Here is an 18,516-nt window from a genome sequence, read left to right as displayed (position 1 = left end):
CTCAAGTCACCGCCTGATGCTTCACTTAGCTTTGAATCATCTCTCTCTGTTGATGTGACGTATGTGCTAAAACGCTCGTGGCTGGCTACGGTGAGGCCCGTTTCATCAACAGCTTTCAGAACAAAGCGACTCAGGTCAATATCTTGAACATCGGATGTGTCCAAATCATCTTCATCTGTCTCGGCAACTTAGTGCGTGTCATCCGCCTCTTCATCATCGTCATTCACAAGCTCAGGTCTAAATTCAAACACTTCACGACCACTGATCCCCAAGGATTTCCCTGCTTTAAAGTCTGCCTTTCTCCTTTTCATTTCCTCCTCAGTAGTGTTGAGCGAGTATGTTCTGTCCGAGTATGCTCGGGCCGAGCTCCGAGTATTTATAGCTGCTCGGTGATATGGTTGAATAGCTCCCATGTGCATGATTTGCAACTGTTTGACAGTTTTATTACATGTAAGGAATGTGTAAGAAATAGACATTACTCACATGTAATAAAACTGTCAAACAGTAGCAAATCATGCACACGGGAGCGATTCAACCATATCACCGAGCAGCTATAAATACTCGGAGCTCGGCCCGAGCATACTCGGCGAAAGGGTTAATAGAACATACTCGCTCAAAACTACTCCTCAGCTTTTACTATTCGATCTTCCCGCTTTCTTTTCTTCCAAGCGAGAAATGATTCTAAGGTGATCCTGGTGACATTTGGCCCAAGGGCAGCCCGCTCTTTTGCTGTCAAATCTTCTAACGAAATTTCATCTTCCTTTTCTACTTTCTTTTTGTCCTTCTTTAATACAAAGCCGGGAGGCAGCACATGGCGGTACATGCAGGTGTCGCCTCCACCAGTGCAGACCGAAAACCATCCATATTTGTTGTTTTCTATTGCGTCTAGGAAGAATTTACAAACAATCTGCGTTTTAGGTTTCTTCATTTCCGCTTCTCCGTGCTTCTGGTTCACCAGTTATTCCAGTCTTTTCTCATCCCAATTCTCCATTGTATCTTTTTCTAGCTTATCATCTCTTCCATTAACGTAAACATTCCTCTTCTCACATTTTCTTTCTAAAGACAAGTCATGGGAGAATTTGCACTTGTCACCCTTTGTGCACTGGCCTTGCTTGTAGAAAGCACATACTACAGAATTTGGATCAGCACATTTGCTGACCTTTTGCGCAGCTACTACCAGTTTAAAGAGTTTATTAAGCTCTTTAAGATCTTTCTTTTTGTCATCCTTTTGAGTTTTCTTTTCACCTTCAGTCTGCACCACCACTCGAGGGTTCTGCTGCCTGTAATTCGCCTGATGTGTGACATTTTTCATGAATTTCTGCTGCTTGGCACCCTTTTTGTTCTTAAGGCCAAAGGTCTTGTCCTCTATAATCTTTTCCTTCTTCTTCTGGTCGGTCTTCTTCGTTGGCTGGGGAGCTGGGCCTTCTTTGGTGGTATTGTGGTGCACACAGTCCTGACTGCACTCCCTGCTTCACATAAGAGCTCACTCTGAGGTTATTCAGTGTATAGAAAAACAATGTTGGGCATTGCAAAGTTGACTTTTTATGTTTATAACAAGATGAGGACTATGATGTAATTTACCTTTTGAGAAGAAAGATTGGGGTCATGTTTGGATATATGCTCTACCAAATAGAAAGAAATGTAGGCATAATAATTGTTTTCACTAGGTTTTTATGAAAAGTCACATGGAAAAACTTTTTCACTAATATTAGAAATTGATTTCAGGTATTTGTGGGGTTGAGTTTTATTAGTAATAATAATGCCTAAGTATTTATATTCAGTCACCTCATGTTACACAGATATGTACTAGAAACTTCCGTGTAGGATTTTAAGAAGATGAGCAAATCAATACATAAAAAATGTAATTTGTTACAAATTTCCCAAAGAGTGATTAGCACAAAACAAGCAAAATAAATACTAGATGGCTACAATTTTGTGGCATCCTTCTAAGAGCTGAAAATGGATTGAAATAAAAAAAAAAACAATAATTACCTGTCCCAGGCTTACTACTTATGCTGCCTTCACAGCTCTCCAGTACATTGCAAGGGTATTTTCAGGTTTTCCAGAGGCCATCTGGGTCACATTTGTGGAGAGGCACGACACTGATATCAATTATGTGCTTTTATTCCCCAAAGTGACCTCAGACTAAGCAATGTTTTCATCTCCCCGAGGGAAGAAATGACTGTTGCTGCCCATAAATATCTATGGATAGAGGAGGGGAAAGGAGGTAGAAGTAGACACAGACACGCTACTGCAAGCTCACATTAATCAAGTTAATCTTTAAGAGTTATTTTTTAGATGGCTAGCCTTTTGTTAAAAAACTCAGCAAACTTAAATAATGTTGACTGAACATGTTCAGATATCTGCAGTGTGATCCTCAGTATAAAAATACAATATGCAATATATGTATCCACCTTCTTAGTGTTATATCTATCTATCTATTACGTGGCGTAACTTGAAGCTCATGGGTCCCAATGCAAAATCTTCAACAGTGCCCTTTTTATGGGTCTGTATTAAAATTGAACTTGTAATATTGGCCAAATGGACCTTATTGGGCCCCTTAAACTCCAGGGCGACTGCAACCCCTGCACCTATAATAGTGACTCCCGAGTATAAATTTATGTATCTATTTATCTAAATACTAGGGATGGGTGAATCAACGGGAAAGTTTGGGGTCCGTACCTGACACCTAGTGTCCGCGTATGGACACTAAACATGTACTTCTCTGTGTAAAGTCTGTGTAAATGTTCGGGTTGGGCTGCCCAAGCAAAGTTTGTTGAAAGGCTGCAGCACAGCCAATCAACAAGCTTTTCCGGTATGGGCAAAAATATAGGCAAAAGATATAAGCAGAACTTAAGAATCAGTTACTAGTCAGATGGAAGGCCTGCTTATATCTTTTGTACCACTACTAGTGTGTTTGCAACTCTGACCATTGTGTATGTACAACTTTTATGTATATAGTGTATTGTCTAGTGTGCTCCTAATGTGATTAAATATATAATTTAACCTTGGGCTGCTCTTTTATCTCGATCCACGAACTTTCACGTCCGTTGTTCGGTCTGACGAATATGCTTCCGGGCTGGTTTCTAGTCTGATATAAGTCCGCTATATCTAATAGAAACTGGTGGCAGCTCTCCCAGGCCAACAAGGTTCTGCTTCACTGGAGCTAGTGAAAGAGCCTCTCAGCCTGTTAGCGGTGTGATCGAGTGTGGTGCCACGTCAGTGACTGAGTGGGCCACCTCTTCTAACTCCCTGGTGCCTTCCTGTACCCGTGTGGACAGGGGGTGTCTGTGTAGAACTGTACCAATCTGACCTTACACATCCTCGAGGGGGTGTGGAACGTCACGTTAGTGCAAAGGGCAAAGCCGTATCATGTGGTCCATCTGACATACTAGTGACATCAGGCGGGTATCGAGGTGTGGATCAATCACAAATGGTAGCAGTGGTGGGATTTTGTGGGGTCTCTCTGCTGCCATTTCATCACATTGGTGGCAGCGGTGGGATTCTGCGGGGTCTCTCTGCTGCCATTTCCTCACATTGGTGGCAGTGGTGGGATGTATCATATTCCCATAATTTGGTGTTGAATTATAATATCTGACACAAAGGACTGCATGGCATGAGTGTACACAGGGGGTCGTCCTGTGCAGCTCACAGCTGCTGTGAGATATGTCATTCTCTGCCTCTGGGCCCCCTCCCTTGCAGGAGTGTCAAATTATACTGTACATTGAAGATCTCTATAATCTCCGCCAAACAGGGCACAATGATTGACATGGGATTATCTTGAATATTCTTCACAGAGGTTATTGTGGAGGAGTGTTTTTTTCAATGAAATGACTTTTTTTTTCTGTGTGTGTCTTTCTTACTTTTGATCGTGGAGTTAGCAAGGGGGGTGTCTTATAGACACCTCTCCATTACTAACCCATGGGCATGATATCAGTTTACATTACAAAGCTGACAACTCCAAAACTAATACTCCACTTGCAAGCTTACCAGGGTTAGTGGGAAGAGGCAGGCAAAGAGCCTGAATTGATGCATCTAATGGATGCGCCTTTTCTGTGGTGGCTGCTATTTTTAGGCTGGGGATGGCCAATATCCATGGACCCTTCACAGTCTGAGAATACCAGCCCCCAGCTTTTCGTTTTAGCTTGGCTGGTTATCAAAAATGGGGGGCACCCCACGCCATTTTTTTAAAATTATTTTTTTTAAATAATGAAAAAAAAGACGGTGTGGGGACCCCTCTATTTTTGAGAACCAGCCAAGATAAAGCTGATAGCTGAAGGCTGCAGCCCGCAGATGTCAGTTTTATCTGCGCTGATTATCAATAATAGAGGGTACCCCACACCATTTTTTTATTTTATTTATTAGCTAAATACATGTAGAGTAAAATACACATGCACTGCACTAATTATCTCACTGACATTATTATAACTATGTACACGCACCGGCTGGTGAATATTCTAATCAGCCGCTGGCTCATACGCTGTCATCTGTGTGAAAGCGTGGGAAATGCAGCGCTTTGACCACTGTTAACGTGTAAGGTTACTGTCGATCAGAGCAGTTGTTTCTTGCACTGCCACACAGATGATAGTGTGGGAAACACCGGATGGCGGGTCCCCCATTCATTTGAATGGGGTCCGGGTTCAAGTTTGGGTACCATTGTGGTACCTGAACAGAACTTTTTTAACCGGTTCCCGCCGCCCACTGTATATAAACGGCCGCGCTGCCGGGGCTCTGTGCAGTGCGGACGTTTAAAAACGGTGGGTGGTCTCGCAGCACTCAGGACCCCCAGGGTCCTGCAAGCGCTGCGATTCCGGTGAAGAGCGATAGCTCTGACAGGGAACATCATCGGGACCTGATTGGATCAGGTCCCAGTGATGTTAACCCTTTGCTGTCTTCTATATGCTGCGATCTATAGTGATCGCGGCATATAGGAGACAGCACGAGGAGAGGGGGTCGTCTTACTTACCTCTCCGAAGACCTCCGATTCCTTCCAGGACCTGGGGTTGCTATGGCAGCTGGAGGTCACATGACCGCCTCCAGCTCTGCCATATATGGTGTCCTGTCAGGCTCAGCATGCAGCTGAGCCAGACAGGAGACTCTGACTGAAACAGTCAGGGAAGATCTCATGTAATGTAATATATGTCTATTACATTACATGAGATCAGTGATCAGAAAAATAAAAATTAATGTCCCATACAGGGACTAAGTAAAAATGTAAAAAAAAGTAAAAAAAAAAGTTTTTAAACTGTTAAAAAAAAAATCACAAAATAAATAAAAATAAATAAATAAAATATTAAACCAATAAATCCGTATATTTTTACAAAACCAAAAAAAGAACACATATTTGGTATTGCCGCGTCCAAAACAACCCAAGCTATAAAACTGTCACACTAATTAACTCCTTCTGTGCACACCGTAATAAAAATAAATAAAAAAACGGAGCAAAAAATATGCTTTTTCTTCATATCGCCAAACAAAAAGTGGAAAAAAATGCGATCAAAAAGCAAAATAGAAATAAAAATGGTACCGCTGAAAATGTCATCTTGTTCCGCAAAAAACAAGCCGTCATACAGCTCCATCAGCCGAAAAATAATAAAGTTATAGTGCTCAGAATAAAGCAATGCAAAAAAAATATTTTTTTCTCTAAATTTGTTTTATTGTGTAAAAGCGCCAAAACATAAAAAAAAATACAGTAAGTGTAGTATCGCTGTAAATGTACTGACCCGAAGAATAACGCTGCCTGATCACTTTTACCACACGCAGAATGGCATAAAAAAAACCCTCAAAGAACAATTCATGAATTGTTGGTTTTTGTTAATTTTACCTCCCAAAAAACGGAATAGAAAGCGATCAAAAAATGTCACGTACCCAAAAATGGTACCAATAAAAATGTCAACTCGTCCCGCAAAAAACAAGCCATCACATGACTGTCGGCCGAAATATGGAAAAATTATAGCTCTCAAAATATGGCGATGCAAAAACTAGAATTTTCAAAAAAGAGCGTCTTTTAGTGTGTGACAGCTGTCAGTCATAAAAACCCGATATAAATCTGGTATCTGTATAATCGCACCTACCCGAAGAATAAAGTAATCTAATCAGTTATATCACACTAGGAACGGCGTAAAAAAATAAATAAAACCAATTCTTCACCTGCTACTGATTTGTTTATTATGTCTCCGAAAGATCGCAGTAAGGCTCTGCTCACATTTATCCTGCGCTCTGTGCTGAGCACTTACACCAGAGTTTCCGTGTAAATCTCTGAAATACGTGATTCAGCCAGAACCCATGACAGAAGATTCCCTGTAATGAGGCAGATATAGGCTACTGTGGACGCCGTCTAGCCTGGGATCCCACGGTGTCATTTGTTTTAGGCGTGCATAAAAGTGCGGTTGGCCACAGTTTTGTGCACTTCTGAAAAAAAGGACACCGCTAAACAGAGGCCAGACGGAGTCCAGAGTAACTCTGCTGCCTCATTACAGTGAATGGATCCCGCAGGGGTTTCATCTGAATTATATCACTTGGAAATTTAGATGGAAACCCCGATGTAAGTGCTCAGCCTAGAGCGCCGCATAAATGTTACATAAAATGTTCCCAATAAAAGCTTCAACTCAGTCCTCAAAAAAAGCTAGTCACCACTCAGGTCTGTCATCTGTTAAAAATATAAGGGACTTCCAAGTTACTGGTTGCAGAAAGGCTCTGGAAAAGCGAAATGGCCCTTGCCCCCCAAAAGAAATTCAGAAAATTTTGTGCTCCCAAATCCAAATGCCTATTTTACAATAATTTGTTCTCCAATTGTCAAATAGAACTCCGTCCCCCCAAGATCTCGCCGTATGGCTGAGCGGTACGATACAGCCACATATGGGGTATTGCAACTTTTAGAAGAAATTGTGTGACACATTTCGGCACCATTTTTACCCATTGCCCTGTGTGAAAATGTAAAATCTGAGGGTAAAACATTTTTTTGTGGTAAAAATATAATTATGCTTTATTCACTGTCCAATGGTATAAATTTAAAAATTAAAAAATACTCACTACTTTCCTAGATGAATTCCTTGAGAGGTGTAGTTTACAAAATGGGGTCACTTGTGGGGGTTTCTGCTGTTTCAGCATGTCAGCGACTCTTCAAATGTGACATGGTGTCTGCCACCTATCCCAGCCAACATAGCGCTCCTTTCTCTTCCGAATCCTGCCGTACACCAAAGCAGTGGTTTTCCCCCACATATGGGGTATCGGCGTACTCAGGAGAAATTGCACAACAAATTTCATGGTGCAATTTTTCCTATTACCCTTATGATAATGCAAAATTAAGGGATGAAAAACGTTTTTGTGGGCAAAATGTGAACATTTTATTTTTACAGCTCAATATTATAAACTTCTGTGAAGCACCTTGGGGTTCAAGGTGCTCACCACACATCTAGATAAGTTCCCTAAGGGGTCTAGTTTCCAAAATGGTGTCACTTGTGGGGGGTTTCTACTGTTTAGGCACTTCAGAAGCTCTCCAAACGCAACATGGCGTTCGCTAATTATTCAGACAAATTTTACATTCAAAAAGTCAAATGGCGCTCCTTCCCTTTCAAACCCTGCCGTGCGCCCAAACAGTGGTTTGCCTCCACATATGGGGTATCAGCGTGTTCAGGAGAAATTGCACAACAAATTTCATGGTGCAATTTTTCCTATTACCCTTATGATAATGCAAAATTAAGGGATGAAAAACATTTTTGTGGGAAAAATGTGAAAATTTTATTTTTACAGCTCAAAATTATAAACTTCTGTGAAGCACCTTGGGGTTCAAGGTGCTCACCACACATCTAGATAAGTTCCCTAAGGGGTCTAGTTTCCAAAATGGTGTCACTTATGGGGGGTTTCCACTGTTTAGGCACTTCAGGAGCTCTCCAAACGCAACATGGCATCCGCTAATTATTCAGACAAATTTTACATTCAAAAAGTCAAATGGCGCTCCTTCCCTTTCAATCCCTGCCGTGCGCCCAAACAGTGGTTTGCCTCCACATATGGGGTATCAGCTTGTTCAGGAGAAATTGCACAACAAATTTCATGGTGCAATTTTTCCTATTACCCTTATGATAATGCAAAATTAAGGGATGAAAAACGTTTTTGTGGGAAAAATGTGAAAATTTTATTTTTACAGCTCAATATTATAAACTTCTGTGAAGCACCTTGGGGTTCAAGGTGCTCACCACACATCTAGATAAGTTTCCTAAGGGGTCTAGTTTCCAAAATGGTGTCACTTGTGGGGGGTTTCCACTGTTTAGGCACATCAGGAGCTCTCCAAACGCAACATGGCGTCTGCTAATTATTCAGACAAATTTTATATTCAAAAAGTCTAATGGCGCTCCTTCCCTTCCGAACCCTACAGTGCGCCCAAACAGTGGTTTTCCCTCACATATGGGGTATCAGCACGCTCAAGAGAAATTGTACAAAAAAATTTGGGGTCCATTTTTTCCTGTTACTCCTGTGAAAATAGAAAAAATTGGGTCTAAAGTAACATTTTTGTGAAAAAAGTTAAATTTTAATTTTTTTCTTCCACATTCCAAAAATTCCTGTGAAGCACCTGAAGGGTTAATAAAGTTCTTGAATGTGGTTTTGGGCACCTTGAGGGGTGCAGTTTTTAGAATGGTGTCACTTTTTGGTATTTTCTGTCATAAAGACCCCTCAAAGTGACTTCAAATATGATGTGGTCCCTAAAAAAATGTTTTTGTAAATTTTGTTGGAAAAATGAGAAATCGCTGGTCAACTTTTAACCCTTATAGCTCCCTAACAAAAAAAAATTTTGGTTCCAAAATTGTGCTGATGTAAAGGAGACATGTGGGAAATGTTATTTATTAACTATTTTATGTGACATATCTCTCTGATTTAAGGGCATGAAAATTCAAAGTTAGAAAATTGCAAAATTTTCAAAATTTTCGCCACATTTCTGATTTTTTCACAAATAAACGCAAGTTATATCAAAGAAATTTTACCACTATCATGAATTACAATATGTCACGAAAAAACAGTCTCAGAATCAGGGGAATACGTTGAAGCGTTCCAGAGTAATTACTTCATAAAGTGACAGTGGTCAGAATTGAAAAAATTGGCCCGGTCACGAAGGCAAAAACAGGCTCTGGTGCGAAGTGGTTAAAGTTTAGCCGAACTTGATGGACTCGAACAACCATGGGTCCGCCCATCACTACTAACTACTTTTCTCTTCCACCGTTCCGTTCTTCCTTTTGAACAAGAATTTAATTTTAGCATATTTTCCCCTGCTCATAATGATGCTGGTAATGCTTCAGTTTGGTAACTAACAAGCTAAGGCTTTTTCCTAAATATAACTTGAATCCTATAGAATTGTACTGTGAATCCTATAGATTATTGGAAGTGTTAGAATTAAAAGATTAAGTATTTCCATCTTCTTACGGATTTCCCAGGATTAAGGCTAATAGACATATGGACATATGGTTATATTATTAACTTAACCACAAGAGACACATTACAGATTACTATACTGACAACTTTTCTTTTGTTTAGATGCACTGAACCCCTGTCTATTTACTTAGTGGAGAATGGACACTTTGTTTCCTTTATAAAACCATAATATATGCTTGTTATCCTTATACCTTGTTTTATGTTAAGATAAATTATAGGCCTTCTGAATCCTAATTATGGGTTATTGAAATGTTGTGTAAATAAAGATCAGCAAAAATGACATATAATGGACTCCAATATTAAGATTTTCTTTTGATGAGTAACCTAATACAAGCCTCAAATAATAGAAATAAAGGCTTTATGAAATAGGATTAACCAGATAGATTGACCACAAGATCAGAAATATAAATGGGAATTTTTTGTGCAACTGAATCAGTGTTAACGTAAAAATTGTTATTGATGAATTATATATTTTTTCTATGTACAAGACTATGATATAAAAAAAGACGGAATAAGAAATAGTTTTTGATCTGAAATACAGACCTCAACGGCAAATAATATACAAAATAATTTGAAAATACTATGAAATTTTGAAAATTAAGTCAATTGGCAAGTAGAAAAATGCTCATAAAAAGTATTTAAAGGATTGCTCACTACTCTGAGAACCCCCTTCTCAACCACTATATTCACCTATGTAAAATAATAACAGCTATACTCACCTCTTGTGTGGGTGCCGATCTAGTAATGTCACTGCCTGCTCTCCTGAGGCTCTCATGACATCATTATGTCATGTGAGCCATGCAGCCAATCAGCAGTCACTTCACTCTCATTTCCTTCAGAGAAAACTGACATCCAGAAAAAAAGAGAGCTACAGCTGCTCTATTACTTCCTCCACATGCCAGTTATATCTGAAGGAGGTGAGCATAAAGCAGCTGCTGATTGACTGCAGGGCTCGTGTGAGATAACAGTGTAACCTGAGACCCAGAAGAGCAGGTACTGACATTGCTGGAATTATGCCAGCACCAGAGGTAAGCACAGGTGCTATTATTTTTTATGGGGACATATAGTGATTGAAAAGGGGTTGTCCAAATAGTGGACAACGCCTTTAACTCTTTTCAGTATTAAAGTTTTTAAATGCCTGACACTGGCTTAAGAAAGGAGAAAGATTCCCGAAAGTTTGCCACAGGTGCTGATGTTCTGTTCCCGATGCAGAATTTCTACTCAATTTAACTCAAAGACGAATGTGTAGAAGAAAAATGCAAGTGGTGTATATTTTTAGTTTTTTTCTTATTTAGAAAAATAGGCGTAAGCTGGGATCCACTGTGCTGAATTGGCTCTCAGCGAATTATGAAAAACAATAATATGTATAATTTGCCCAAATTTCATTGCCATCATAGAACAAACACAAATGGTGCCAACCACGCACCATCATATGTCTCTAATGGAAGCATTCAAAAACCACCTCTAATGTAGAAAACCTTAAAAAGTGTACAAAATCCAATCTAATGATGGAGGCAGTGATATATACCAGATATGATTGTTTCACATTTAAATAAACTTCCGAAGGACCAGAAAAACCAACCATTAGTGATGAGTGAGCACTAAAATGCTCGTTGCTCGGGTAGAGCAAATTGGAATGCTTGAGTGCTCGGTCCGAGTAACGAGCCCAATGTAAGTCTATGGGAAACTCGAGCATTTTTCTAGTGGCTCCCCCTGGTGGTCTGCAGAGGGCCTAAAAATTACCCAAATTGACGTGAATACTGCTCATATGACATGGGAACAGCATGGGGAAGACCCCAGGAAGCATTTTGACTTCCAGGTCACTGCTGTCAACAACGTTGTCAGAGGTATTATGCCACTTTTACGGACTCACAATAAAACATACGAAAACAAAACCAAAATGGATTTTCCTGGGAAATATGTTAAAGAACATCCTTTCCAGGGTAATGACTTGTATATAAGACAAAATAAATAGCCAAAAACAAAAATGCTCCTCCACTCCTTGGGCTATGTTCACACATAGCGTTTTTGATGCGTTTTTGCACTTTTGCATTGCTTTCAACCAAGACAAATGCATTCACTAAGAAATGTCATTTTAACATTTTACAATCTTATCTGGCCATGTGGTGTGTGACACATCATCAGACACATCCTGTTTCATTTATGATGGAGGGACTCTGAAAGTCACAAAGACTATTTTTATAGGGCCAGCAGTCGGCCCTCGGTATTGTTAGAGAGCCATTACCCTGCTATGCTTTGTTGTTCCCATTATTAATGAGTGGGTTTCCTATACTGTTATTGCATATGCAGTTACTGCAAGGGCTGCCAAAAATTTGGAGGCACTCCAATGTCCCTTGAAAGAGATGTAGAGGTAGGAAACCTCCTAAAAACAGTGTTCCCATTATTAGGGAGTGGGTCTCCCATACTGTTTGCCTATGTAGTGAAGCAACGTCTGCCAAAAATTTGGAGGAACTCCAATGCCCCTTGCAAGAGACTTAGAGGTCAAGGAGCCTCCTAAAAACAATGTTCCCACTATTAGGAAGTGGGTCTCCCATACTGTTTGCCTATGTAGTGAAGCAACGGCTGCCAAAAATTTGGAGGAACTCCAATGCCCCTTGCAAGAGACATAGAGGTCAGAGAGCCTCCTAAATATGTTGATATAGTACATATGGTGGTAATATGGGGGTGGAGGATGAGGATGCAGAGAAGCAGGAGGACAAGAGCAAATAGACAAAATCAGGAAGCGTATACCCATGTCTGGGTGTGAAGAAAGAGGTGAATGGGAATAGAATTAGACCTCCCAAAAAAAAGACACAGTATTTGAGTTTGTTACGCTGCTATCATTCGGTGGTTTTGAGAAGTCTGGCCCAATCCAGCCCTAGTTCATTTTTATAAGAGTCAGCCTATCAGAATTTTCAGTTGACAAGCGAATGCGCCTATCAGTTATAATTCCACCGGTGGCACTAAAAACCCGCTGTGACAAAATGCTAGAGGCAGGGCATGCCAGGACATCCAAGGCATAGAGAGCCAGTTCATGTTATGTGTCCAGCTTGGATACCCAATAATTATAAGGCACAGAGGAATCACGGAGGACAATGGTACGGTCGGCAAGGTACTCCCTCACCATCTTCCGAAACTTTGCACTCCTTGTGAGAGTACCCCCCCGCCTCAGTGCCTGTGCAATGGAAGGGTCTGAGAAAACTGTCCCAGAACTTTGACAGTGTTCCTCTGCCTCTGCTGGATTGCATTTGCGGCTCTCTCGCCTGTACTTCTTGGTTGTCCAATAACTGTGAACTCTGCTGCCAGCGTTTTCAGATGGGAATTTTTTCACTAATTCCACAACAAGGGCCTTCCCATACTGCCCCATTTTATTAGGCCTGTCCTGCAAAGGAATAAGAGACATAAAGTTCTCCCTATAGCATGGGTCTAGAAGTATCACCAACCAATAATGACTGTCAGCCAAAATTTGGACAACACGAGAGTCACGGGAAAGGCAGCATAACATTTACTCAGCCATGTGTGCCAGACTGCAAAGAGGCAAGACTTCCGTGTTCTCACCAAGAGGACGACTGACCATGCTCTCCTCCTCATCCTCCTCCTCTTCCTCCTCCTCCCTGTCCTCAGGCCATCCATGCTGAACAGACGGTATGGCAGTTATGCAGGTATTACCATCTATAGCTCAGGAAACTAGCTCCTGATTTTGCTCCTCTTCCACCTCTTTCTCATTTTCATCAAATCCACTTTGGGATGAGATGGGGCTGGGCTGTGTGTAATCACCCTGTATGGTTCCTTGCTCAATCTCATCATGCTCCGCCTGAAATTCATCCTCTTTAATTGAGAGCAGAGAGTGTTTCAGAAGACAGAGAAAAGGGATGATGATGCAAATTATGATGTCATCGCCTCTCACCATTTTGGTGGAATCCTCAAAGTTTTGGAGGATGGTACAGATGTCTGACATATAGTCCACTCCTGAGGTTTTATGTGTGGAGTCTGATGTGAATACTGATGGCCTTGTTTATGCAGGTAGTCAACAACTGCCCTCTTCTGCTCACATATCCATCCCAACATCTGCAATGTAGAGTTCCAACTCGTGGGGACATCACACACTAGTCGGTGAGCTGGAAGTTGCAAATGCTGCTGAAGCACGGCAAGGGTGGTGGAAGCTGTAGCTGACTTTCTAAAATGGGCACACAGGAGGCGTACTTTGACAATCAGATCCGACAGATCCGGGTAGGTTTTGAGAAACCGCTAAACCACGAGGTTAAGCACATGGGCCAGGCATGGTACGTGTGTGAGCTCGCCTCGCCTCAGAGCCGCCACCAGGTTCTGGCCATTGTCACACATGACCATGCCTGGTTGTTTATTCAGCGGTGTCAACCACAGATCTGTTTGTTCTTTCAGAGCTGTCCACAACTTTTCAGCCTTGTGTGGTTTGTCACCTAAGCATATTAGCTTCAGCACAGCCTGTTGCTGCTTGACTGAGGCAGTGCTGCAGTGCTTCCAGCTTGTGACTGATGTGGTCACTTCAGAGATGAATGCTGAAGAGGAGGAGGAGGAGCAGGAGCTTTAGAATGTGGGGTCAATCTGATTGACCTAGGGCCCGCAATCCTTGTCGTCGGGAAGACGTGTTCTGTTCCAAGGTCTGACTGGTTCCCTGCTTCCACTATGTTAACCCAGTGTGCCGTCAGCGAGATGTACCATCCCTGCCCACAAGCACTTGTCCACGTGTCCGTGGTTAGGTGGACTTTCCCAGTAACTGCATTGTTGAGGGCACGGCTAATGTTGTGGGACACTTGCTTGTCTAATGCGGGGACGGCAAACCGGGAGAAATAGTGGCGGCTGGGGACCAATACCAAGGGACAGCCGCCGCCATCAGGTTGTGGAAAACTTTAGTCTCCACGAGCCTAAAACGCAACATTTCGAGCACAAGCAGTCACGAATTGTGTGAATTTAGTAGCGTGGTCTGTGGGGCATTAGTTGCATATTTGCACTTGCGTTCCAAGGACTGGGGTATGGACAACTGAACGCTGCGCTGGGACAAGGATGTGGACGTGCTTACTGATGGTGCTAGATGAGAGTGTCCAACGACAGGTGCAGGGCGGGAGGCATATTGGCATGCGCCATGGAAATGGGATTGGCGTGCATGCACAACAGTGGAAAAAGCAGTGCTGTCACCCGCAGACACTGTTGCTGGACCCTAGGATTCGGCCCACTTAGTCGGGTGCTTTGCTGCCATGTGCCTGATCATGCTGGTGGTGGTCAGGCTGCTAGCTTTGCTACCCCTGCTGATGCTGGCCTGGCAGGTGGTGCAAATGGCCTTTTTGGGGTTATTTGCAGAATCTTTAAAAGACAACCAGATTCTGGAAGACCTAACAGTTGTACTGGCAACTTCCGTCTTGTTAATGTTACGGGGAACAGTTGCCCACCTTCTGTCTGCGGCCACCACACTGCTTGTTCTTGCCTGTTGTGATTCTATGCCTCCGTCCCCCTGTGTGCTGCTGTCCTTGCTCTCCATGTCACCTTGCCAGGTTGGGTAAGTGACTTCATCGTCCACCACCTCATCTTCCACTTCGGCACCCTGGTCCTCCTCCTGACTTTCTGGCAATTGTGTCTCATCATCATCTACTTGTGACAGTATCCCACCGTCGCCTTCGTATGACCATGGCTGCTCAAATATTTGGGCATCGCTACGTGCGATCTCTTCTTGCTCCACTTCAAGTGGACCGGGCGAGAAATTCAAATCTATAAATGGAAAAGTGAACAGCTCTTTGGAGTGTCCAAGTGTGGGATCAATTGTCTCCGGGCACTTGGCATGGTGGGAAGAAGGAGGATCAGGGTGAGGAATATGCAGTCTAGACTCATAGCTACTGAGACCTGACCGTGTGGAAGACAGGGTGGTGGCGGTTGTGGCTAAGTAACTGGAAGCATTATCTGCTATCCAACCAATAACCTTTTCACACTGCTCTGTGTTCAATAGTGGTGTTCTGCGGTCCTCTTTGAATTGGGATAGGAAGGTCAAGTGAAAAGATGTGGGTGTTTGTTGTGGCACAATTTGAGCTTGCCAACGACCTCGGCCTCGTCCTCTGCATACACCATCATCACCATCACGTCCACTTACCCGTCCCTAGCCACGCGCCTTACCCATTTTAAATGGAGAACATTATTTTCCACATTCACTACAAATGACTGGATTTCAACTGCAGTTATATGTGATACGTGTGATGGAAAACCATAGCTTTAAATAGCTGGCCTGTAGGTTACTATTTTTCACAGCGACCTGGTGTCAATAACTTCACTAACACACTGCAACAAAATTTACATGGAGGCCAGAAATGGCTGAATTTGGAGCGAACTTATATGTGATACGTGTGACGGAAAACCACAGTTTTAAATAGCTGGCCTGTAGGTTACTTTTTTTCACAGTGACCTGGTGTCAATAACTTCACTGACACACTGCAACAAAATTTACATGGAGGCCAGAAATGGCTGAATTTGGAGTGAACTTATATGTGATACGTGTGACGGAAAACCACAGCTTTAAATAGCTGGCCTGTAGGTTACTATTTTTTCACAGCGACCTGGTGTCAATAATTTCACTGACACACTGCAACAAAATTTAAATGGAGGCCAATATTTTCCACGTTCACTACAAATTTCTGGATTTTGATCGCTGTAATATGGAAAGAATCTGTCTGTATTCTGCTGTGGCAATAAGCAAATGGAGCAGAAAAATGGTGATCTTTGGATTGATTTTTAACCAAATAATCAGGATTAAGATCAAAAAAAGAATTATCCCTGGCCCCTGGTACCTGGTCTATTTGTAGAAATATCTGTAACAGCAGCAGCAGACAGAACTGGAATGGAGTCTCTTGTGCTGTATTATACACTGCAGTCTGCCACATACATTGCCTGCCTGCCTAGCTCTGATATATATATATATATATATATATTTATATATACAGTACAGACCAATAGTTTGGACACACCTTCTCATTTAAAGATTTTTCTGTATTTTCATGACTATGAAAATTGTACATTCACACTGAAGGCATAAAAACTATGAACTAACACATGTGGAATTATATACTTAACAAAAAAGTGTGAAACAACTGAAAATATGTCTTATATTCTAGGTTCTTCAAAGTAGCCACCTTTTACTTTGATGACTGCTTTGCACACTCATGGCATTCTCTTGATGAGCTTCAAGAGGTAGTCACCGGAAATGGTTTTCACTTTACAGGTGTGCCTGTCAGGTTTAATAAGTGGGATTTCTTGCCTTGTAAATGGGGTTGGGACCATCAGTTGTGTTGTGCAGAAGTCAGGTGGATACACAGCTGATAGTCCTACTGAACAGACTGTTAGAATTTGTTTATAAGAAACAGCATAAACCATGGCCAAGTGTATAATATAAACACAGCATTTCTGGTATAATAGAAAACAAAAAGTTAATATGGAACAGAACAGACCTTACTTCGGCAGAGGTCCGGCCACTCAGGGTTAGCAATAGCACACGGTCCAGTTTAGCACCTGAACACAAGCTCCTCTCTCTCAGGAGCTAGCTTCCACACACAGAACAACACCTGAGTGAAAAGGCTGGCTATTTAAAACCCAGACCACACCCTGGGGTGGAGATATGGTGAATGACCTCCCGCCCGCACTGTGGTCATTCACCTATAAAACATGCCTGTTTAAATGTCCGATTAACCCTCTCTGCACCTACTATGCAGAAGAAGACTTCCATGTTTCACAACACTGAAGCTATCAGCCTCAGTGAAACATATCTCCCCTTCAGTATTCTGCCAGTGACTTTGTCACATATCCCCCCTTCTGCCCAAAGCCAGGGGTTTTGGCACCTTCACTTGCTAAACATGGAAGTCTGGACAGAGCATCTGCGTTACCATGTAGTTTTCCGCGCCTGTGCTCCAACGAAAAACTAAAGTCCTGGAGTGCTAGAAACCACCTAGTCATCCAGGCATTCTTCCCCATCTTTTCTCTCATCCATCTCATCTGACACTAGCCTGAACTTCTGGTCTAATAAGTAGTATCCCAGGGTGTCAATTGCCTACTTGGTGGCTAGGCACTCTTTTTCCACAATAGCATAGTTCTTTTTGCAGGCGAAGAATTATCTGCTTAGATAAAAAATGGGATGCTCCTTCCCATTTACTTCTTGGGATAAGACGGCTCCTATGCCGACCTCTGAGGCGTCCATCTGGACCACAAACTCTTTATTGAAGTCCGGCACCATCAAGACCGGCTGCTTACACCGGGTGAGCTTAAATTCCTGGAACGCCACCTCAGCCTTAGAAGACCACTTGGCCATAGCCATCTTCATACCTTTAAGCAGGTCGGCCAGGGGTGCTGCTATCATGGCTAAATTCGGGATAAATCGCCCATAGTATCCCACGATTCCCAGAAACACCTGAACCTGTTTCTTGGAGGCCAATTGCGGGCAATTCTGGATTGCTTCCACCTTGTTCACTTGTGGCTGTATTTCGCCCCTACCAATGACGTAGCCCATGTATTTTTCCTCTTCTTTTACGATGGCGCTTTTTTTTTATTTATGGTAAACCCGGCCTTTCTCAGTGCCCCCAGTACTACCTGGACCTTTTGTAGGTGACTTCCCCAATCTGGGTTGAAGATCACAATGTCGTCCAGGTAAATGGCAGAGTAATTCTTGTGTGAGCCTAGGATCCTGTACATGGCCCTCTGGTTCTTCCTGCAGACCAAACAAATGTACTGAAAACACCTGTCAGGTGTAGAGAAGGCATTCTCCTCCTTGGCACCTGGGGACAAGAGAATTTGCTAGTACCCCTTTGTTAAGTCCAGGGTAGTGATGTACCAGGCAGGCTTTAGCCTTTCAATAAGTTCATTAACCCGAGGCGTCGGATAGGTGTCAAACTTAGACACTTTGCTTAGTTTTCTGTTATAGTTACAGAAGCGCTATTCTCTGTCCGGCTTCGGTACAAGAACAATGGGGCTGGATCAGCCGCTCTTAGACTCCTCGATGACGTTCAGGCTCAACATTCTCCACACCTCCTTGGAGATCACCTTGCGACGGGCTTCAGGGATTCGATATGGCCTCTGGTTCACCCG

General features: G+C 42.4%; 1 pseudogene; it reads right to left on the bottom strand.

Annotated features, from left to right (window-relative positions):
- Positions 1 to 619: 619 nt before the first annotated feature.
- Positions 620 to 17,941, bottom strand: LOC141264633 (zinc finger CCCH domain-containing protein 15-like; annotated as a pseudogene).
- Between the last annotated feature and the right edge of the window lie 575 nt (positions 17,942 to 18,516).

The sequence above is a fragment of the Phyllobates terribilis genome, unplaced genomic scaffold (assembly GCF_046119375.1).
Source record: "Phyllobates terribilis strain yellow unplaced genomic scaffold, ASM4611937v1 Scaffold_4__5_contigs__length_816908805, whole genome shotgun sequence".
Taxonomy (NCBI): domain Eukaryota; kingdom Metazoa; phylum Chordata; class Amphibia; order Anura; family Dendrobatidae; genus Phyllobates; species Phyllobates terribilis.
The sequence above is the reverse complement of the archived record's forward strand: the minus strand, read 5'-3'. Positions and strand labels throughout refer to the sequence as shown.